General features: G+C 36.4%; 1 non-coding gene across 1 annotated transcript; it reads right to left on the bottom strand.

Moving 5' to 3' along the window:
• Nucleotides 1-9,715: 9,715 nt before the first annotated feature.
• On the bottom strand, nt 9,716-9,788 carry TRNAR-ACG (transfer RNA arginine (anticodon ACG)). Its single transcript has one exon. It is a non-coding gene; the product is annotated as a tRNA-Arg (tRNA).
• Between the last annotated feature and the right edge of the window lie 4,156 nt (nt 9,789-13,944).

Below are 13,944 nucleotides of genomic sequence, written 5' to 3' on the forward strand. Positions count from 1 at the left end.
GCTCTCCCAACTCATTACTCAATTGCAGGCGGATCCAAATTCCACCGAGGGCTACTCGTGGCAGGATGAGAATCTTTGCTACAAGGACAGAGTTGTAATATCACCAACATCCACCCTCAAAAGCCGCATTTTGGCAAAGTTGCACTCATCTCCCACTGCAGGACATTCAGGCATTCAGAAGACGTATGCTCGCACTCGCAGATCATTTTTTTGGACAGGCATGAAAAAGGATATTCTTACTTTTGTAGCTGAATGCGATGTCTGTCAGTGCAACAAAGGAGAGACAGTCAAAGCACCAGGCACATTACAACCATTGCCCATTCCGGCATCAATATGGACAGAGGTTTCTATGGATTTCATTACAGGTCTTCCAAAGTCAGGAAACAAGTCAGTCATCATGGTGGTTGTGGACAGACTTTCTAAGTATGCTCATTTTTGCACCCTACCCCACTCTTTTACACCGACTTTGGTTGCTCAATCTTTCATGGATCAGATCTTCAAATTGCATGGCATGCCCACTTCCATTGTGTCTGATCGTGACCCGGTCTTCACCAGTAATTTTTGGTAGGAACTCTTCCGGCTACAAGGTACCCAACTAAAACTCAGTACTTCCTATCATCCACAAACTGATGGTCAAACTGAAGTAGTCAAAAAATGTCTGGAAACCTACCTTAGGTCTTTCACTTCAGAAAAGAAACATCTCTAGGTATAGTGGTTACCTCTAACTGAATGGTAGTATAGCACCGACTATCATGCCACCACCAAAATGAATCCATATGAAGCAGTATATGGTCAACTCCCTCCTTCCCCTACTTCTTATATCAAGGGGTGTTCGAAGGTACAAGCAGTGGATCAACTCCTACAGAACCGCACAACCATGCTCGCCCATCTTAGAGAGAATCTTCATCAAGCTTAAAACCGCATGAAGCAATAGATAGATCAGCATCGCTCAGAACGCCAATTTCAAGAAGGGGATCAGGTCTTTTTGAGGCTGCAACCATATAAGCAAACATCACTCAAAGACAAGGGTTGTCAGAAACTATCTCCAAAATTCTATGGACCATATCAAGTACTTCAGCGCATTGGAGAAGTGGCCTACAAGCTAGCTTTGCCACCCACTGCAAAACTCCATCCAGTTTTCCATGTCTCATGCCTCAAGAAAGTGATTGGGAACAATTGCAGAATTCAAACTAGTCTACCTGAATTGGATGAAGAAGGGTCAATCTGGCTCCAACCTGAACAGGTCCTAGATACAAGAGAATGGCACCTGCGTGGCTGCATGATCAAGGAAGTCCTCATCGAGTGGAAAGACACTTCTCCGGAAGATGCAACCTGGGAACCAACCACTATTCTTCAGTAGTTTCCGCAGCTTCAGCCTTGAGGACGAGGCTATTCTTATGGGGGAGGGCATGTTAGGGTCTCACCCTAACCCCCTTATTTATGTAATAGGATCGAGATATAGTTATAGTTAAGTAAAGAGTCAATAAAGCCCATATTAATAATTGTAAGTGGTTAACCCGCATTTAGTGACGGGACCACAGTTAGTTGCAAATGGGCCATGGTATTAGATAGATGGTATTAATAAGAACCATGGTATTGTCCCATGGTATTGCATGTATGAATCCTATATAAAGGATAGAGACTCCCTGCGAGGAGATCGTGTCTTATTTTGTAATTGAGTTTAGCTCTATTAGAGGTTGCTCCGTCGAAGAGGCAAGTGAACTTTGCTTTCTGAATAATAAAATACTTGCTATTATTGCTCTTGTTCTATGTTCTGGGTATATTTTCTCGCATATTTGGTATCCTGGCATCGTCTTGCAGGATTAAGAGCATAACAACCATCATTATCACTAGTTTGTTAGTGTTGGACACCTAATCCTCTATGGGTTGGTGTGGAATGTGAACAACCACCTGAGTCACTACCACTAGTTTGTTACGGTTGGACACCTAATCCTCTATGGGTTAGTGTGGAATGTGAACAACCACCTGAGTCCAAAAGACTTTGGAATATGGAATCCAAGCGGCCACTCCAGTGTACTATAAATGTATATCATGTCAGTAATATATGAAATTCAATGTTACTGACAAAAACGCCTCTCTTGATTATTTGACTTCTCAACGCTCACTGCCTCTGTTGATTATTTGACTTCTCAACGCTCATTGTGGTAACTGTGCGCTCAAATAAGTTATATGGTGTATTCCTGCAGTCGCTGAGAAAAACGCCTCTCTTGATTATTTGACTTCTCAACGCTCACTGTGGTAACTGTGCGCTCAAATCAGTGATATGGTGTATTCCTGCACTGGTTGACAAAAACACCTCTCTTGATTATTTGACTTCTCAACGCTCACTGTGGTGACTGCGCGCTCAAATCAGTTATATCCTTGCTCCTGAAATTACAGTGGTTTGATGCTATGCATTATTCTATGTAACACACTATCCTGCGTGCTACTCTGTGACCTGCACTCCTGGAATTCTGACAGTCTTTATTGACGTAACGCCACTCGAGTGTACTATAAATGTATATCATGTCAATAATATATGAAATTCAATGTTACTAACAAAAACGCCTCTCTTGATTATTTGACTTCTCAACGCTCACTGCCTCTCTTGATTATTTGACTTCTCAACACAATGACTCATTGTGGTAACTGTGCGCTCAAATCAGTTATATGGTGTATTCCTGCAGTGGCTGAGAAAAACGCCTCTCTTGATTATTTGACTTCTCAACGCTCACTGTGGTAACTGTGTGCTCAAATCAGTTATATGGTGTATTCCTGCACTGGCTGACAAAAACGCCTCTCTTGATTATTTGACTTCTCAACGCTCACTGTGGTGACTGCGCGCTCAAATCAGTTATATCCTTGCTCCTGAAATTATAGTGGTTTGATGCTCTGCATTATTCTATGTAACACACTATCCTGCGTGCTACTCCGTGACCTGCACTCCTGGAATTCTGACAGTCTTTATTGACGTAACGCTCCGTTTTTATTCTTGTTGACTAGATTATGATGAATGTAGATATTATTCATGGGATGATATTATTCTGCTAGAAAATCTTGTGCCTCGAATTAACTGTGGAACTAGAAATCAGAGGACGAGTGTCTTTGTAAACCTTTTCATTCTCTCTCCTGTGTACATGTCTTCTGGCAGCACTCAAAAACTTTACCATCAAGTGATACGCATTGTGCGTGATTGAATCTATTTTGTTGAGTGATTCCATGTTTCATCTGGCACCTATATCGAAATTTTAGGAAGTTGTGCATACAATTTATGGATTTTTAGACAATAGAGGTTTGGACGATGAGCAGGTGATATGGAGTATTCCTATGTCATACTGTATTGGCTATGAAGAACAACTAGTCTAGCGGCAGTGGGGCGATATTACACCTAGTGTGCGCATGTCTGTTAGTCCATTACTAGATGGCTATGAAGAACTTTGTGCTTGGAGATTTTGCATTACTGTGCTTCCAATTCATATCTTCCCATAAGAAGTTACAAGATTCATATTTTGTTAGAGTGTGTTTTGTATGTAGGTTTTAGCCTTGTAGATCACCGATGCACATTCATGATTTGGGTATAGTGAATGTGTTTATTTGTTGCAGTAGTCTTATAGATCACCGACGCACATTTATGATTTGGGTATATTTTTTACTGTCTTGAAGAATGTTGGGGGCACGAGATTTCAGAACTGGTTTTTACAGAGATCCAACCCCATGAGGTTCACAAAAGAGGTAATGACGGCTCAGAAACACATTGTATGGGATGTGTTTGTTATTCTGCTCTGCGCGACGGTTATTATACTTGTTGTGTCAGCCCTTGTGCACAAGGCTGCGAAGACATTTAACTCATTTCGGCCAAGGCTGTTGAAGACAACAGAGCTACTGCTTTCCACCCTTAGCCTTCAGAAATTGATGAGCCTTTACCAAAGTCTCCTGATTACAACAAAACGAAAATCCTTTCCGAGATAGCAGCATTACAAGTGGCATCAAGGCGCTCTTCGACTTCAATCACCCTTCGGGATTCCGACGGTCCCCAGGAGTATTACCCTGGAGAAGAAAAGAGTGGCATGCTAGTCCAGGATTGATGCGATTTTCAATCGGGCTAGACAACTTGGGGCTGTCGAAGGGCTTGCTGACCAAACTCTGCCATCATCTACCTCAAGATCCTTCTCTGGAACTGGGAGGTTGCTTTTAGGAGAGAGTGTACCGACTGCAGCTCAACCAATCGACACCTACTATAGAGAGATTCACTGACCTCTGAGAAAACGAGAAAATTTTGGATCGAATGGTGCATTTCCTCAAGGATTTGGCAGTTGGCTTTGTTGAGGAATCCGTGGAGCAGAGCGTCAGACAAAATTCATGAAGATCTCCCAGCAGATCCGTCCAGTAATTGGTTTTCACTTGCCTGCAAATTTAGTGCCCTGCAAACACTTACCCTTATGCTTTTAAAGATGGGCTAAAGCTAGAAATGAACTCATGCTTTTGAATATCAGCTAAAGCTGGAAATGAACCCACCTGGCTAAAATATATCGAGTGATGGAAAACTGCAACAAAACACCGAATATTTGCCAGCCACGATGAGAATGAATGCCTCCTAGGTTTGAAAACTGTGACCACTAGCCTTTGGATGGTCTCTCTGCCTTTGGATTGCCAGTTCATATTTGTGATACTAACAAATTATTTCTCTGCCTTCATATTGTCAATTTGGACTATACATTTAAATGCATTATATTCTTCTCAGCTTTGCGTTGAGTTGAAACTTTTTTCGGGTGTCATTTTCTTTTGTTCACACCAAGGTGTTTTACTCTCACTTGCATATGGAAGATTGTTCATAGTACACTCACTTGCATATGGAAGATTGTTCATAGTGTTGGAGTCTACTCCTCTTCTTAATGTGCTGAGAGTACAAGTGGGTATATTTTCCTCATTGTCATATAATTGTTTGAAATAATGATCAGAATTGATAAATTATTATACTTATTAAGAACTCTAATCGTTTCAATTGTTGAAAGCACATTTAAAGTCAACAAAGACACTCTCACAGATATTCAAACCTCTCTGCAAAATGCACAAGAATAGATTGATTTTTTGCAGCTTGAATCTCAACTACAATAGGAAGAATTACAACAATGGAGTCATCATTCTGAACTTGTTTCTGTTCAGGACATTGAAACAGATTCCCATAAACATCAAAGCAATAATATTACAGTTGATTCAAATCCAGTGCCCAATGAAGTAGAAAAATTGCATGCAGAAGAAGAAATTCACCCTGCACTTCCCAAGACAATCATCATATATTGGGAAGAGCTTGTTCATAACAAGCACAAAACATGCCTTGGATATGATAAGGAGGTTTTCTTTCACATTCCAGATTACTCAAAGCCCATCTAGTTTCAGAGTGCTGGATTTCTTCATGATAGTTCAACTTCAGCTGTTTCAAATTCTGGTCCTCTTCCACACCAAGCACAACAGATTATTAAATGCTAACATTTTGACAGAATTGGCCATTTGAAAGATCACTATTTTGATCTTCACCCATGCAAGAATTGTGGTTAGCGTACTCATTCTTCACATAGATGCTTCAAAAACAAGCCTTCTGCAAGAACAAAGATTCATCTTGGATGGATCACTTCTTGGCTGTGTGCTTCAACAACCAAGAAGATATTTTAGTCATATGTCAGAATTTCTTCTAGAATATTAAAAGGTCTTGCAATTGAGTTTTCTCCATCATCTCACCTTGTATCTGACAAGGGAGAAGTGATGGTAATCTACAAGCTTCAAAACCACATCAAGTGAGCCTGAGCCACAACCTACCATACCAGATTCAAAGTTGTAGCCAGAGACAAAGATGCCCCTGAACATGCCTTCGGTTGATGATCAACCTTAAACCATCTATGTGGGGTTGAGACATCTCTTCAAAGAATTGGGGACACTTCCTCTAGCAGAAAACTTCAGCTTCTTGCCAGTTTTGGAAGAGTTCCAGGAATTTCATTAAGCATTCCAGAGTTGGTGGTCATCCTTAAACCATCACAGGTTGAGACCTCTCTTTTCAGGTTGAGGTTCTCCCTTTTATGTGGGGTGAGACCTCCCTTTCAAGGTTTAAGGTTTCCCTCTTCAAAACATGAGGAGCACTTCCTCTAGCAGAAGACCCCAACTTCATCACAGATTTGGAAGAGTTTTGGGAACTACATTAAGCGTTCCAATGTTGGTGGTCATCCTTAAACCACCCCCCTTATACCAACATTTCAAAAAGCACATTCAACCTAGTGCTGCTATGCATTTTTTGTACATTTTGTATTACAACTCTCTTCTTGGACTCATAAATACCCCTTCAGATTAAGGGGGTTGATGTTGGACACCTAATCCTCTATGGCTTGGTGTGGAATGTGAACAGCCACCGAAGTCCAAGAGACCTTGGAATATGGAATCGTACGGTCACTCCAATGTATTATAAATGTATATCATGTCAATAATATATGGAATTCAATGTTATATCATTTATGACTGTTCACATTCCATGTATACTTAACAGTTACATATAAGTGGTATCTTGAATTACCAGAAGATAAACATGGTTCGGAGGAACGAAACTACGCTTCATGGTGCTAGGCCCCTACTATCTATAGGGCACCCTACTAGATCATTGTAATTGCATTAATAAGGGTCCCTACTATTATAATAAAGGTGGTTTTTTCATTGGTATAGTAGGGGGAACCCCTTAAGGAAAATTTTTCCTGAAATGGAGCAGGAAGGAATAGTTAGAAAGTGTGATGACAAACCAACTATAGACATATTATTTGCACAGTCGAGATATGTTATGAAGAGGAGCACTGGTAGAAGAATGAGGAACAATCATGGAAGCTCGCTTCGACTTTTTGGTAGGAGATGAAAAATTATATATGCTTCGGCTCTATGAAGGGATCACTTTTCTCAGGATTTGTGGACATATAATGATAAGGTATCAACACACACACACACACATAACTGAGGAAGAAAAATAGAAACAATTGTGAAATGGAAAATTTTCGTTTTTCAATTTCACTCTTTCTTTGCATGCTGGAAAGCTAAGAAAGTAGGAAAAGAAGGAATGGATGAAAGTGGATTATTATTCATTTTCTAAATATATTTTTATTTTGACATATTCTACATAAATAAGTTTAGAATGATGATTTTCTAAATATGTCTTTATCTATTAGATAAAATATTTGGACAAATAAGTTTTGAAACTAAAAGGTCATGTTAGACTTTTTAGATTTAAGTTTTTGGAGGGAACAATAAGTGTGGTATTTTTATTTTTATTTTGAGTGAATTGTATCTCAAATGCTATTATGTTATCTAGAGTTGTAAAAAATTATTAAAAATTTTAAATGAATTAGAAATAAAATGATTAGAATTTCTGATTGTTAGAAAAAATGAAGTATATATAGTCAAGTCTTTAAGATGTATATTATCGTTTTTTTTCTTGAATTGAAATTTTATCATTCGAATTTTTATCGTATCGTATCGAATTTGAATCCGAATTTGAATTCGAACTTGGTAACTATGCTACATACTAAGTAAATAACAATCACAAAAGCCAAAAGTAAATCATAAATTCTTCAGAAACTACATACTAAGTAAATAACAACCATAAGAGCCCAAAATCTCATAAATTCTTCATAAACATCTTAAACCTGGAGAGCACAAGACCCAACACCAGACTTGTCAATCACAAGTGTAAAAATTTCCAACCATAGCTGGTACACGGGTAGATTTATCAAGCCAACATGCAACTGGATGCCACTCAGAGCATCGATCTATTGTTTAAACAACAAATCCGAGATAATATTCAAAACACATACTGTCTTGCATGCTAAGGCAGTCAAAGGAGCCTCATTGCCATCTCTCTTGCATCAAAAACCTTGACAATGACTAAAAACTTTTGAGAAGAAGCCAAGTCACAAAGATAAAAAGTGCCCTCGTGATTTAAGAGTATATCCCGAGATTTGAAATAGACTTTTTATTGTTGAGCAGAATGTCATGAACTCCACTGCATAAGGGAGGCACTAGTGTGAGAGATCTTCTAAGGAACAAGTGAAGATGCAAAAAAAATAAATAAAATCTTATCTTCAATTTGAAAACGAGAAAATCAAACAACTAAAAAATGGGAACTAATTACACTCTCAGTCTCACATGACCAAGAAAGTTAAGGATGTCCATGTTCTAATACCATGAAGGAATATATGATATTGTGTTTTTAAATATATAAAGATGCTTTTTTATATATAATAATGGAAGAGATTCAGTGTTGGTGAAAAATAATTACGATAATTTGGTCATGATGATGAACCATACTGGATGGTTTGAAACTTGTCGACAAAATTACGATGATGTGATTTTTATGAAAGTTTTCTTACTTTTCATAATTAGACTTTGTATCATATATTTTGATAACGTTATAAAACACAGCGTCAAATATTTTAAACATGAGTACATCTCAATTAGATGCCCTAACTCCTACTTCTTCATTGTTCCATCCTACTTTTGTCCACGCACTTTGGTCACAAATTCGTGGTGAATACAAAATATCCTATCCTACTTTATAAATAACAATTTTAGAACTTGAAGCTTCCTAATAAAATGAACTCAACCTTGCTTATAATGAGAAAGAAGAGCCACTTGACCCTTGAATCTTTCGAGCTATCTATTATCCCAAGAGAACTCAACCATAATGAGAAAAAAAAAGCCGCTTAACCCCTTGAATCTTTCAAACTATCTATTATCCCAAAAGAGAAAAACGACCCACACTTTGATAAGAATTAACTCAATCACACATCCATATATAAAAAAAACACACCATTTCAATACTTGTTATTTCTTTTGAATATCATAGTTATTCTTGAATCCCCATCAATATCATATATTGGATTATAGAAAAAGGAAGGAGATTTGACCATCATATTTGGCTTGTAGAAAAGGGAAGGAGATTAACTAGTTATTTTTGTTCACTTTGATTAGTTTAATCTCATAAAAAGGATAGAGTGAATGGTTTTTGAAGCCATGCCAAAAACTAATAAACCATAAACCAAAAGTAAAAAGTGGTCGGTGACTCTATACACCTAGAATTATTCTTTACTCTTATTTTATACTTTATTAAGTAACATTTGCTTCCAAAAACTTAAGTTAACTAACAAATATCATATCAACTACTAGCAAATTAATAACCTTAAAAGCTATTACCCTGGTTGTTCACTGAAGATGGTGAAATAAAAAAATTAACCATATTTAACAAGTAAAATGGCCTAAGACTATCAAATTCAATTGACCGAACCGATCTCAAATATTTAAGTATATAACAATATAGCGCAACGACTCCACTGGGAATCGAGCCCACAGTCTGTAACAAAACAAACTCGCCAGTTGACCACAACACTCCACTGGGGATGGCAACGACTCCACTGGGAATCGAGCCCACAGTCTGTAACAAAACAAACTCGCCAGTTGACCACAACACTCCACTGGGGATGGCAACGACTCCACTGGGAATCGAACCCACAGTCTGTAACAAAACAAACTCGCCAGTTGACTACAACACTCCACTGGGGATGGCAACGACTCCACTGGGAATCGAACCCACAGTCTGTAACAAAACAAACTCGCCAGTTGACCGCAAATCACAAACATTTAAAGCATCCAGTTGACCGCAAATCACAAACATTTAGAGCGTTTAGAGAAACGACTCCACTGGGGATCGAACCCAGAATCTCTGGTTTCGTAGACCAGCGCCTTATCCATTGGGCCATGGAGTCCCACATGCAAAGTTAAGTATTTTACTTTTACAGGTTTCTATAGACACATTACTAATCTTTATGCCATGCGTGGGCTTTAGTAGCTGCGAGCCCTCGTCGAAATTGAAAGTTAGTAAAAGGGGTACACCAAAGTGATTGTTGACTCAACTTTCGTATGTCCTTCGGCTCTGGGGCAACTCTATCCAGCTCCTTTCTCTTTTCCCGTGAAAGCAATGACTCACCAGAGAGCTTTGAAGTTGGAAATTTATTGTAATGTATTTTTTTTTCTAACTGAATATCTAGTCTAGTTTGGGATTGGATTACAAGATTTATGGGCATCAAATTTCCCCACCTAATTATTAGATCGTATTCTTAGGACACCAGAGAGCTTTGAAATCGGAAATTTATTGTAATGTAATTATTTTTTTTCCACTGAATATCTAGTATTGGATCACAAGATCTACGGCACCAAACTTCCCCACCTAACTATTAGACCATATCCTCGAGACCTACACTGACACATCAAATTATTGGGAATTTATATTAACACAATCTACTTCAGAGAAAAATGTTAATCTAATTTGATATTGAATCACAAGACCTAAAGGCACCAAACTTTCCCACTTAATCATTAAACCATATCCTCGGAACTTACACTGACATATCAAACTAGTGTTAATTTATACTAACACAATCTACTTGAGGAAAAAATATTAATGGACCATGGAATAAGAAAGACAATATTTTACACAAGCTAGATGAATTGAAACTCTTGCTAATACACATCAATAGAAGGCTTGCTCACCTTGAAATGGGCTCACCTTGAGGCCCAAAACTGAAGCCTCATTGCAAGGACACGTATCATTCCATTAATCTGGAAATACCTCATTATATTCAGGATTCACAACTTTCTTTTATTTTTTGTATTCTTTCTTATGTTTAGAACTCTCGTTGTTGTCTATCTCACTAATCATCCCCTTGATTTGGTTATACTTCATATATTCATGATTCACATAGTGCTTTTATTTGTTGTTATCTTTTTGATGTCTAGCTTACTCGTTTTTTATATATGGGACAATTATCTTTTTTGTTAGATTGATGTTATATTTGTTACATATTGTGATGTTCAAAGTATTTGTTATATGTTGTCATGTTCAAAGTTGGTTTTTTTTTTTTTATCTTTTATTAATATCTTTTCCTTTCTTCGTTTTGCTTTTTGGTTTCCTTTCTTTTTATTTAATAATTTTTAGTCAAAATTATTTAACCATTTATTCAATTTGTTTTAATCCAATATCGAAAAAAACTATTCATTTTTATAGTTATTTCTCTTTCTTCGCTTATCAGCGTTCATTTTCCGGTTTTGGTGAATTGATTATTTTAGTTTTTCTTGGTTAATCTCAGGCTTAACTATTTTCTTTTAATAACTATTTTTGTATGTATCTAGTTATTAATAATAATTAACATTATCGTTAATTAATTTTTCAATTTATTTAAATTAAGTTTTACGCAGCATAGATCCATCTTAATCATGCATCACACATAAGCCCAGAGGTATCAAATTTCTTCAAGTGCAAACTTATTTTAGAGTGAAAGTAAATGATGTGTAATTTTTCAATGTTTAAATTGTATTATATATATTTTTAAATATACATCAATATTATTCATAACCTACATTGGATATTTTATTATATAACAAAAAGTTTTATTTATTTTTATTTGACACTCATATAAGTTGGTTAACATAGATATTCGAATTTTTGAAAAATATAAGGTTGAAACATCTTAATCACATATTTTTTTTACTTCTAATTACTTTACATGAAATTATATTAAGTCATATGAGTAATTAAACACACATACACAAACATCTATATATATTAATTATTGTTGACAATGCTTTTCTATTTAGAAAATATTTTACTTTTATTTTAAGAGGGACACATGTTAACTCCAAGTTGAGCACGGACATACCTACACATCGCTTTCACACTAGGCTGTAGAATGAGCCTCTCATATAGTCATCAATTTTCTTTCAATTCTCTTTTTCTTGTTCTTCTAATTTCTTTTATTATTTTTAACGACTATCTTGTTATTTTATTAATATTAATCTTTAACGACTAATTTATTGCTTTAATATTATTATTTAACATCTCATTCTGAAACTTTCTTCTATAAATGAGGACATAATGCTCTTTTGTGATCACTCAATTCTCAGGTCCCTCGCGATGGGTGGAGAGTCCACCCGAAACATTGACTGGATATAAAATCCTCCACATAGTTTCATCTAAAAAGTTATCTCAATAGTCAATTTCCTGTTGGCTATTTTTGGGCTCCAGGTTTTCACAACCCATGGTTTTGCCAATAGTTTTCTTATATATATATATATATATTCTACTAGTTTAGATTCATCTTAATTTTGAATCTATTAAGTGATGAGAGGGATTAAATGTCTTTTCACTTTAAAAGAGATTTGTACCTTAAGAAATTTGATCCCTATCAACCTTTGGTAAGCTAGTATACTAATATAACCATCAAATATATGTTTTTTTTGTAAGCTTGGTAGGACCTTTTTGTTCATATTCTTCAAAAAAGTAGGTTACAACCATAATTCAAGTAGTTCAGTGGCCTTAACCTGCCCAGAGGGAAACCCGGTTTGTTGGCCACAGAACATGTGCTGAACATCATTATAAACCATCCAAAAACATAAAAGTTTAAGTCTGTCTAACAATGCCTTATTTGATTGAATATCTTGAACCCTTCAAAGATCTAAGTAGCTTAAACATAATATCATAGCCAATAGATTTACAATATAGCATTAATCAAAATTTGAAACAGAACAAAGCCAAGCACATTGTTATTCATCAGAGGAATCCATGGGAGCTATATCTTTCGCACTCGAACCAGGTAATTCAGATTGGGGGAGACACAAAATGTGTTTCTCAATGCGGCTAAGGCCGATATTCTCCAGTTGGATTTGAAACTGAATAAGTTGAAATTTGAATTTCTTGAAGACCAGGATCAAACTTAAAAGAGCCAGTTGGAGGGTTCATTATGACTTTGGCCACAATGTTTTTCATTAACCAATAGAGGTGAACAATCTACTTGTATTGAGAAATACGACCTCTGGAGTGGCCAAGGTCTGAAACCAGGTCTCTCTAGTCTTCCAATTAAATCTTAGCATTCGCCTGTTGGTTAAGTTATGTCTCCCAATTTGAGATAAGCTGACGGACCTGTGATGGGGTACCTGTCTAATAAGACTAGGCAGAGTTGCAGATTAGCCTTAAGGCAGATTTGCAGCCCCTACCCCTCGACTGGCAGGCTTGGGCTTGATTATTTTCACCTTGCCTCTTAGCGTTTCTTCCACAACCTCGATTGCCTCTCCCCGAGGAGCCAGAACCAAAGGAATGACGAACCATTTTGCCACTCAAAAAACCAGTATCGGAATATAAAACATGTGTACATGTGTACTCAATCAAGAAATGGAAGTACTATTGTTTACTCAATTAAGAGTGAGAAAAGTACATGTGTACTCAATCAAGAAATGGAAGTACTATTGTTTTTGCCTTAATTGTCCCAATGATGTGGCGTTCATTCATAAGTATTAAAACCAAATAAACAATTTTGTTAAAACATGAAAAATTGAGATTGTTGCAACCATTTGGAAATATAACCAATGTAAAGATGGATAATGAAGATGTCACAATGTAAAGATGGATAACGAATATGTCACGATTAAAAAGTATTATGATTGTGTTTTTTATATGATTACACAAGGTGATATTTTCATTATCATTGCATTGGAAAATAATGTAGAAAAAATACGTTAATTATGTTTGTGTTTTTTTATATTGTTACACAATACGTTAATTATGATTGTGTTTTTTATATGGTTACACGAGGTGATGTCTTCATTATCATTGCATTGGAAAATAATCTAGAAAAAAATACGTTACTATTTAATGCGATGCAGTAGATTGAAAAGCATACGTTACTATTTAATGCGATGCAGTAGATTGAAAAGCACATTCTTGCAAAAGTTTAAAGAGCCCTTAAATGATATATATCCCATTACTTTAAACATTTCTTTGAAGAAGTCAATAAAATCAATGACCACATTTTTTTTGAGAGTATATATATATTTCATAGAATAATTTCTTTTTAATTGGATTTAGTTTGG

The sequence above is a fragment of the Pinus tabuliformis genome, chromosome 7 (genome assembly GCF_031772625.1).
Source record: "Pinus tabuliformis cultivar Carrire ecotype Pingquan chromosome 7, CPIR1, whole genome shotgun sequence".
NCBI classification, from domain to species: domain Eukaryota; kingdom Viridiplantae; phylum Streptophyta; class Pinopsida; order Pinales; family Pinaceae; genus Pinus; species Pinus tabuliformis.